The sequence below is a fragment of the Triticum dicoccoides genome, chromosome 3A (assembly GCF_002162155.2).
Source record: "Triticum dicoccoides isolate Atlit2015 ecotype Zavitan chromosome 3A, WEW_v2.0, whole genome shotgun sequence".
Taxonomy (NCBI): Eukaryota; Viridiplantae; Streptophyta; class Magnoliopsida; order Poales; family Poaceae; genus Triticum; species Triticum dicoccoides.
In genome coordinates, this window is record NC_041384.1 from 337,077,515 (window position 1) to 337,087,875 (window position 10,361).

Consider the following 10,361-nt stretch of genomic DNA (forward strand, 5'->3'; position numbering starts at 1 on the left):
CGATGAACCGTTATGTACGACTTCGTTGGTTTCAACATAGCCCTTCCCGTAGTGATCCGCTGCTTCCATCCTGATTGTGCCGCCTGCGTGAAATTTTTGTATGCAAGTTCAGTGTGCTATGATGTTCTATATGATTGTGTCAACTATATAAGTTTTTACTGAGCATCAGCAATGCATATGGCTCAAAGATGTATTTACGAGCATCGACCGATGGGTCTCTCTCTCTATCTCTCTCTCTCTCTCTCACACACACATGCACACACACGTGCAGACGCACAAGTGGGACCCGTTGAATTATTTATTTGCTCGTGACAGCTTTTAATTAGGTTCCACTATAATCTAACTTTTTTCTTAAGTTATTAATTGAGCTCAGTGACTTCAAAAAGTTGTACAGAAGCCTTGTTTGGGCCTTTTCGGCGTCGCTGAATGTGGGCTGAGTAACCATGTTAGGTTGTACTGTACTACAGAGGCCTTTTTTCAACATTAGCAATGCAACTGGGCCGACAGTTGTAGACAATATCCGGGTCAACTTGTTATTCTCCGCCCCGCTGGGCTGCAAACTTTCCTAGGAGGTATGCATTAGGCTTAACAAGAAAATGAACTTTAAGAAATAATAAATGGGATGCAATTATAATAACTGGACAATTACTATGCACCAAACACGTAATTAGTTTGAAAAATATATTATTTTTGGAATTTGAAATTTTTAATTTCATTACTTGTTGCGCACGCAATATTTCATTGGATTTTAACGTAATACAACTTTATTTTGAAATTATATTTGACCTGACTAGAAATTTCAGATAAAAATATTTCGGATCCCATCAAAATGTGGGAATTTTTTTGAATTCTGTTTTGAGCGGTTGTTTGAAATTATTAATCGTTGTCCTAGCTAGAAGTTGGGCTGTACTTTTAACAAACTGTAAATGGGCTGTAGTAAATTCCATTAGAATTAAAAAATGGGATGTACATTCTTACAAATCGCAAATGGGCTATATGTTCTCCGCCAAATCCGAGCTGTGGGCCTACTAAGTTGACGCGTACCAAGGGCTTTGTCAACTTAGTCAATATAAACGATTCTAGTTGCAGTGATCGTACGATGTCCATCCAACGGCCGTAGTGCTTCTTCAACCTCTGGTCTTCTTGCTCCAGCCGCCCAAAGCAGCGCCGGTCGTGCCGCATGCTCCTGCCTCCCGTGGTCGGCTGTGCTGCCGCGGAGGCCTCACCGCCCCCTACTATTCCCACTTCTGGCCAGGCCCAGCGGTGACGGCAGCCTCACACCGCAGCTGAACCAGTGAACCCTCGTACTCCTCTCCGCGCGGGCTTCCACTGCCACGTCTTCCCCGGCTCCCCGTTGTCCCCTTCCTAGGTCTCGCCGTCGTCCACCGCCCTGGTGCTCTCGGCGCGGCGTGGTCAACATGGTCAAGGAATGACTTCCATCGGACATGGACTGTATGTGGAGAGGCTGACAGCTGGGTCCACGGCCGCAGCAAGGAAGTGCCTCCTTATTACGCGGAAAATAATGATTCCTCCACCTGACAGCAGGGACCCACCGGACGGGCCATCGTATTTCGTGAAAAAGACATTTCCCCCTGACCGCTGGGACCCACCAGCTACATCTTCGTACGCAAGAAAGTGCGTCCATATTGCTGGGACGCACAGGATGGGCCACTGTATTTCGCGAAAAAAACGTTTCCCCCTGACTGCTGGGACCCACCAGCTACATCTTCGCACGCAAGGAAGTGCGTCCGGGCAAAAGAAACGATTCGCCCCCCTGATTGCTCGGACCCACCAGCTACATCTTCGCAGGCAAGGAAGTGCCTGACAGTCGGGACCCACCTGGTCGAAGCGTACGTAGTGTTGTCATTCTGGTCACGAACGTGCACGTACATATATACTGGTGGATGTAGAGGCGCACACGTGTTGTAGTAGAGGCGCGTACGTGTCGTAGTAGAGGCGCGCACGTAGCATGTACACGTACGTACAGCGGCCAGGGTGCAAGAAAGAAACTACGGCCATGTATGTGTACATACGGGCGGGGTCTCGAATGCCTACTCGCGCATACGTACGGCAAGGGCTCGTGCACATGGCTGGGTCGGAACGGAGAAACATCGTCGTCGTCGTGTTCATGGGGAGGCAACGGAATGCGTCGTGTTCATGGGGAGGCAACGAAATGCGTCGTGTTCATCGGGAGGCAACGGAACGCGTGGGAGCCAACCGGCTAGGTCGGAACAGAATGTGTGGTCGTGTTCATCGGGAGGGCTTGGACGGAACAGGCGATGGAAACGAGGCCTAGGGTAATGCACAACGGAGGATACATACCTCCTACATTCTGAACGGGCTCCTGTTGATCGGGAGGGGTCTGGCATACCGCAAAACGGAGGAAACGGACCTCCTACGGTCGAAACGGGGGTCCTGTTAATCGGGAGGGGTGTGGCATACCGCAAAACGGACGAAACAAACCTCCTACGGTCGAAACGGGGGTCCTGTTCATCGGGAGGGGTGTGGCGTACCGCAAAACGGATGAAACGGACTTGTGTTGGATTGCTATGGTCGAAACGGGGGTCCTATTCATCGGGAGGGGTCTGGCGTACTGCAAAACGGGACTCCACGGGATACTGTTCATCTCCACTGTCGACCTCCTCCAGCCTCCACGGGCTACCGTCGACCTCCTCCAGCCTCCACGGGCTCCTGTTCATCCAGCCTCCACCATGTGCTACTCCACCGGCTACTGTTCAACCACCCCTCCACGGGCACCCCTCCACCATCTACTGTTCATCCAGCCCTCCACACCACGGGGTCCTGTTCAACCACCCCTCCACCGTCTACTGTTCATCCAGCCCTCCACCACACCACGGGGTCATGTTCATCCAGAGGCAACGCCACTGCTCACTGTTCATCCAAACCCCCCGCAACGCTCATTGTTCATCCCAGAGGCAACATCGATCGGCTTCAGTTAGTAGCAGTAGCGAAGGAATCGCTCGATCGGGTTCAGTTAACAGCCATCGATCGATCGCTCGGGTTCAGTAACGCGTAGCCTGCAGTGCAATCGCTCGGGTTCAGTCAGAGCCCAACGCCTCGCTCGGGTTCAGTTAGAGCCAACGCCTCGCACACACGCGCGTACGTGTACGAGAGAAACGCGCATCGCTCGGCCCCCGACCTCCCACCGTAACTGGGAACTCCCCGAAATTTTCCTCGCCCTCGCTTCTACCATGGTTTTTTCCGTCATGGATGGCCCAAAGAATGTCATGCAGCTACGTCTTCGGCCCGCCCAGGACGAAAATCCCATTTTCTGTCATGATTTTTTGTCATATAAGTAGGAGCCCACCACATCTATGATGATATCGGGTTTTTGTCACAATTATCGTCATAGAAGTGTCATATGTATGACATATTTTTTTTTCGTTCGGCCCAAAATGTCACAGATGTGTCTTTTTTGTAGTGATGTTGCTAATCTCTTTTGTAGGGAAATATTGCGTCTACACGGAGTGCCAAAGACGATCGTCTCGGACCGCGACGTCAAGTTCCTTAGCTACTTTTGGAAGACCCTATGCGCCAAGCTCGGAATCAAGCTACTCTTCTCCACGACATATCATCCACAAACCGATGGCCAAACGGAGGTGACCAACCTCACACTCTCCGCTCTACTTCGAGTACTCATCAAGAAGAACATCAGGGAGTGGGAGGAGTGCCTACCTATCGCCGAGTTCGCCTACAACCGAGCAAGACACTCAACAACCGGCAAGTCCCCCTTCGAGGTCGTCTATGGATTCAACCCATTATCACCGTTGGACATTCTTCCTCTACCACTCCAAGAGCGCATTAATTTGGACGCAAGTGCATGAGTGACACATCTCAAGAAGGTGCATGAAGATACAAGACACACCATCGAGCGCCAAGTTCTACGCCTTGCGACCAAGCTCAACTTTAACAAGCAACCTATGGTATTCAACATTGGAGATCTTGTGTGGCTACACCTTCTAAAGGACCGCTTTCCCCAAGAACGCAAGTCCAAACTTCGACCATGAGCGGACGGACCCTTCAAGGTGCTTGCACGCTACAACGACAATGCCTACAAGATCGACATTCCACACGACAAGTACTTCGTGAGCGACATCTTCAACGTCAAGGATCTCTCGCCCTACCATGGTGATGAGGATTTCGATCCGAGGACAGATCTTCCCCAAGGGAGGGGAGATGATGTGGAGCATCCCACAATCATCCCCATGGACGCACCTACACCTCCAACGACACCACTTGGACCAATGACAAGAGCCCGAGCCAAGGCTATCGAAGATAAGGTGAACTCACTCCTCTCTGAACTTCCACTTTCTATGCATGAGACATGGCTACTACCTAAGTCCGAGTTGTTGTGCATGATTATGTATCAAGAGGACCCTCCCGAAGATGCACATGAAGATGTACAAGTCCCCAAGTTCATGGATGAAGAGAACCAACAGAAGGAGTCAAGTACACCTCCCAGGCCCCGGACATCTGGCCACGACCCGGACGTCCGGCTCCTGGAGCTTCACCCACCACAGCTGCTCAGCCACCAGGACGCTACAGACCCCGGACATCCGGCCCTTCCCAAGCCTCCGGAAATCCGGCTGCCAGCCCAGATATTCAGACACCACCGAACCCGAGAGCAACATGGCCAGCTTCACCAGCCCGGACATCCAGCCCTCCGTGAATGCCCAGACATCCGGCCCGACGCCCGGACGTCCGGCCTCCCATGTACCCCTTCGCCCCTAGACTATATATACTCCACCTCGTCCTACTTTCTAGGGTTAGCATTGGTTTAGCTCATTTTAGAGATAGAGCATTGCTCATCCACGTCGGATCTACTCCACGAGAGAGACCGCGGCCTCTACGGAGAAGATCCTTTTGGATTCATGACCTCCTTGCAGAGAAGATCATCAAGACCCCCTCTTGGGCGATCTCATCAAGACCTCCTCACGGAGAAGACTGTTACCTCTTGTATCGTCCGTTGTTGACTTTGGATCTTGTATCCTCCTTTATTGATGTAGGGTAGAACCCTAATCGCCCGATCTTTCAGGAAAGGAGCGGATCCCACGAAGAACGCGAAGAACAGGAGGAAGGAAACGAGGGAAAACACAAGGGGAAATGCAAGAGGAACACTCCAACTAACAAGAACAAGTCACACATGTGCTAGATCCTCGGGTACATAGAATGATACATGAATCCACGGAAAACTAAGGACGATACAAAGGGTAGCCGGTTCTTCTCCGTGAGGAGGTCTTGAATCCACAAAGGGATCTTCTCCGCAAGGAGGTCTTGAATCCAAGGTGGATCTTCTCCGAAGAGGGGCCGCAGTCTCTCTCGTGGAGTAGATCTGGATGGATGAGAGAAGCTCTATCTCTGGGTATGAGCTAAACCAACGCTAACCCTAGAAAGTTGTATGGGATAGAGTATATATAGTCTAGGTGACGAAAGGGTACACAGGCCTCGGCCCAAGTGGCTGTGCGCAGGCAGGGCCAGAAGTTCCGGGCTAGGCCGGAAGTTTCGGGCACCGGAGGTTCCATGGAGGGTCCGGCCTAACCAAAGAGTTGGCGGGGTGGAGATGTGCTGGCATCCGGGGGCCGGAAGCTCTAGGCAGGCCGGAGGTTCCGGGCGCCGGAAGGTCCGGGATGGGGTCCGGGCTAACCCGAGAGTTGGCACGCCTGGGCTGGTCGAAGTCATCGGCGTCCGGAAGCTCCAGGTCGGCCGGAAGGTCCGGGGGCCAGAAGTTCCAGGCTCTGGCCGGAAGTTCCGGGCTGTCCAGAGTGTTGACGCATGTCTCTTCTTCTATAGTCCTCGGCTCCGAGTCTTGAGCGTTGTACCTGATGACACATAGTATCTTGGACTTAGGCAGCAGCCATGCCTCACTTGAAGAGGGAGAAAACTCAAGTAGGAGTGATGTCACCTCGGATTGAATAGCACGTGCCCTAGCCCTTGTCATTGGTCCACTTGGAGCTTGCATAGTTGAGGTGGCGTCCATGGGGATGGTCCTGGGATGCTCCGCATCATCTCCCCTCCCTTGGGGAAGATCCGTCCTCGGATCGAGTTCTTCATCACCATGGAAAGGAGAGAGATCTTTGATGTTGAAGATGTCGCTCACATTGTATTTGTCACGCGGGAGGTCGATCTTGTAAGCGTTGTCATTGTATCGTGCGAGCACCTTGAAGGGTCCATCTGCTCGAGGTCGAAGCTTAGACTTGCGTTCTTGTGGAAAGCGCTCCTTGCGAAGGTGTAGCCACACGAGATCACCAATGTTGAAGACCATAGGTTGCTTGTTGACGTTGAGCTTGGTCGCAAGGCGTTGTACTTGGCGCTCGATGGTGTTTCTTGTATCTTCATGCACCTTCTTGATATGGGTCGCTCTTGCACTTGCGTCCAAATTGATTCGCTCTTGGAGTGGTAGAGGTAGAATATCCAATGGTGACAAAGGGTTGAATCCGTAGACGACCTCGAAAGGGGACTTGCCGGTTGTTGAGTGTCTTGCTCGGTTGTAGGCGAACTCGGCGATGGGTAGACACTCCTCCCACTCCTTGATGTTCTTCTTGATGAGTACTCAAAGTAGAGTGGAGAGTGTGCGGTTTGTCACCTCCGTTTGGCCGTCAGTTTGAGGATGGTAAGCCATGGAGAAGAGTAGCTTGATTCCGAGCTTGGCGCATAGGGTCTTCCAAAAGTAGCTAAGGAACTTGACGTCGCGGTCCGAGACGATGGTTTTTGGCACACCATGGAGACGCAAAATTTCCCAACAAAAGAGATTAGCAACATGTGAAGCATCGTCTATCTTGTGGCAAGGAATAAAATGGGCGATTTTTGAGAAACGGTCCACAACGACAAATATAGAATCTTTCCCATTTCGAGTTCTAGGCAAACCAAGGACAAAGTCCATGCTAATGTCTTCCCAAGGTTGGTATGGAATAGGTAAAGGCATATAGAGACCATGAGATTGAGCTTTGGACTTAGCTTTGCGACTTGTAGAACACCGGTTGGTGAAACGATTGACATCCCGAAACATCTTAGGCCAAAAGTAGCTCTTCGAGAGCGTGGAGAACGTCTTGTCACGTCCGAAGTGTCCCATTAAGCCTCCTCCATGAGATTCCTGCAAAAGCAACAAACGAAGCGAGGACTCGGGAATGCAAAGTTTGTTAGCTCTCATAAGGTAGCCATCTTTGATGTAATAGCATTCCCAAGATGCATTCGACAAACACTTAGCATAAGGAATGGAAAAGTTGTATCATGCTCATATAAGTCTTTGATATGCTCAAAGCCAATGACATCTAACTCAAGTTGCGTGACAAGCATGCAAATGCGGGAAAGAGCATCCGCTACTATGTTTCGTTTACCCTTAATGTACTTGATGACATAGGGAAAAGACTCAATAAATTCACTCCATTTAGCATGACGCTTGTTCAACTTAGTTTGTCCCTTAAGATACTTGAGAGTCTCATGATCGGTATGAATGATAAACTCATGGGGATGAAGGTAGTGTTCCCATTCATGCAAAACGCGGACTAAAGCATATAGCTCTTTGTCATAGATGGGATAATTGAGTTGCGCTCCGGAAAGTTCCTCACTAAAGTAAGCTATGGGGCGCTTCTCTTGCGTTAACACACCTCCTATGCCATTACCACTAGCATTGCAATGAATTTCAAAAGGTTTGTCGAAGTTGGGTAAAGCAAGCACGGGGGCATGAGTAAGCAAATTCTTAAGTTCATTGAATGCGGTATCTTGGGATGGTCCCCAAACAAAAGGCACATTCTTCTTGCTCAAAGCATGCAAAGGCGAAGCAATGGTGCTAAAATCCTTCACAAAGCGACGATAGAAACCCGCAAGACCAAGAAAACTACGAACTTGATGCAAGTTGGTTGGTTGCGGCCAAGTGTTAATAGCATTGATCTTGGACTCATCTACATGAACACCCTTAGAAGAGACCACAAACCCCAAGAAAACGAGCTTATCAACACCAAAAAGGTATTTCTCCATATTAGCATAGAGACGCTCTTTCCTAAGAGTTTACAAAACGGTGCGGACATGGGTGACATGCTCTTGGATAGATTTGCTAAACACAAGAATGTCATCGAAGTAAACCACAACAAATATACCAATGTAAGGGCGAAAGACATGATTCATAAGGCGCATAAAAGTGCCCGGTGCTTCCGAGAGACCCATAGGCATGACTAACCACTCATACAAACCAAACTTGGTTTTGACGGCGGTTTTCCATTCATCACCCTCTTGTATGCAGATTTGATAGTAACCACTTTTAAGATCAATTTTAGAAAATATAGTGGCACCGCTAAGCTCATCAAGCATATCATCTAGGCGTGGAATGGGGTACCTATAGCGAACGGTGATAGCATTGATAGGTCTACGGTCGGAGCACATGCGAAAGGTACCGTCACGTTTTGGCACAAGAATGACCGGTACGGCACAAGGGCTCAAACTTTCACGCACATGTCCATGGTCTATGAGATGCTTTACTTGCCTTTGAATTTCTTTGGTTTCTTCAGGGTTGACGTGGTAGGGAGCTTTGTTCGGAAGCGGTGCTCCGGGGATGAGGTCGATGCGGTGCTCAATGCCTCGAAGTGGAGGTAGTCCCGGAGGTAGCTCATCGGGAAAACATCTTGAAATTCCTGCAAAAGAGAAGACAACACTAGAGGAAGAGTGTGAGAAGTGTTAGTTTGTGGTGCATTGTCCTTGCACACAAGGATGTAGTGTAGGACACTAGATGGGTTCTCACACACTTCTCTCATCTCGCGTTTGGTGGCAAATAGAACTAGGTTCTTGTTTTCTCTCATCGTGGAGGCACTCGAATTTGGCTTGTGGCGCTCACTCTCTTTTTGGTGGCTCGCTCTCTCACTATGATCTCCATGATGGGTGGTATGATTGTCGGCGATCACTTGACTTGGCGACATTGGACGGAGGACGTACTCCTTGCCCTTCATCTTGAAGATGTAGTGGTTCGTTCGACCATTGTGGACGACTCCTCTATCGAATTGCCATGGCCGTCCAAGGAGAAGATGACAAATGGTCATTGGAATGACGTCGCACTCCAAGGTGTCTTCGCAGGCGCCGATTTTGAAGGAGACTTGTACTCGATGCTCAACTTGGATAGTGCCGGAGTCACTAAGCCATTGCACTTTGTATGGATGTGGATGCTCCGTCTTGGGAAAATGGAGCTTGGAGCAAAGTTCTTCACTTGCGAGATTGTGACAAGTCCCTCCATCGATGATGACCTTGACGGATCGTCCATTGATGCCGGCCTTGGTGTGGAATATGGTGCATCTTTGGTCTTCATCTTGGTGATGTTGGAGAGTCAAGACTATGGAGACAACAAGTGTGGGACTTGAGTCTTCATCACAAAAGACTTGTTCTTCTTCATTGTTCACTTGGCGGTGCATGGCTACTTGCTCAAGGGCTTCCATTTCTCCATCGCTCATGGAATCATAAGTGCCATCGTCGTTGAAGATCATGGTGCGCTTGTTGGTGCACTCATAGGAGTTGTGGCCTCGGCCTCCGCAAGTGAAACACTTGAGGGAGCTCGTCTTGACGGTCTCATCGGTAGGGGTTGATGATGATGAAGCTCTCGGCTTGAAGTTGCTTGTAGTAGGCGAAGCTTTCTTGGAAGTCGACTTGTCGATGTTGGAAGTAGACGGTATTGTAGTCGGTGTTGGAGTCGTTGAAGCTTGGTTATTGGAGAAGCCGTAGGACTTGGATGAGAACTTGTCATACTTGAAATCATCTTGCACTTGGCGTTCCGATTTGGTAGCTTGGTGTACGAGCTCGATTAGATTTGAGTATGGTTGGAAGTCGGCGATCTTCTTGATAGGATGATTGAGTCCATTCAAGAAACATGCCATAGTTTGCTCATCATCTTCCGTCACATTGGCTCTTATCATTGCAATCTCCATCTCTTTGTAGTATTCTTCAACGCTCTTGGTTCCTTGCTTGAGTTGTTGGAGTTTCTTGAAGAGGTCGCGGTTGTAGAAGGTAGGCACGAAGCGTGCTCTCATGACATCCTTCATTTGTGCCCAAGTAGTGATGGGTGGATCACCTCTTGCCTCGCGGCGCTCAATGACTTGTTCCCACCAAATGAGGACGTAGTCTTGGAACTCAAAGGATGCCATCACGATCTTCTTCTCTTCTTCATAATTGTGTAAACGGAAGATCTTGTCGACTTTCAATGCCCATGAAAGGTATTCTTCGGGATCGTTGCTTCCGTTGAACTTGGGCATGGTGAACTTGAGCTTGCCGTAGAGTTGCTCTTCATTGTGTTGGGGTCGGAGATGATGACGCCCATGTTGAAGATGATTGTCCAACTCGTGGTGCTCTTGATGCGGAGGGTTGTC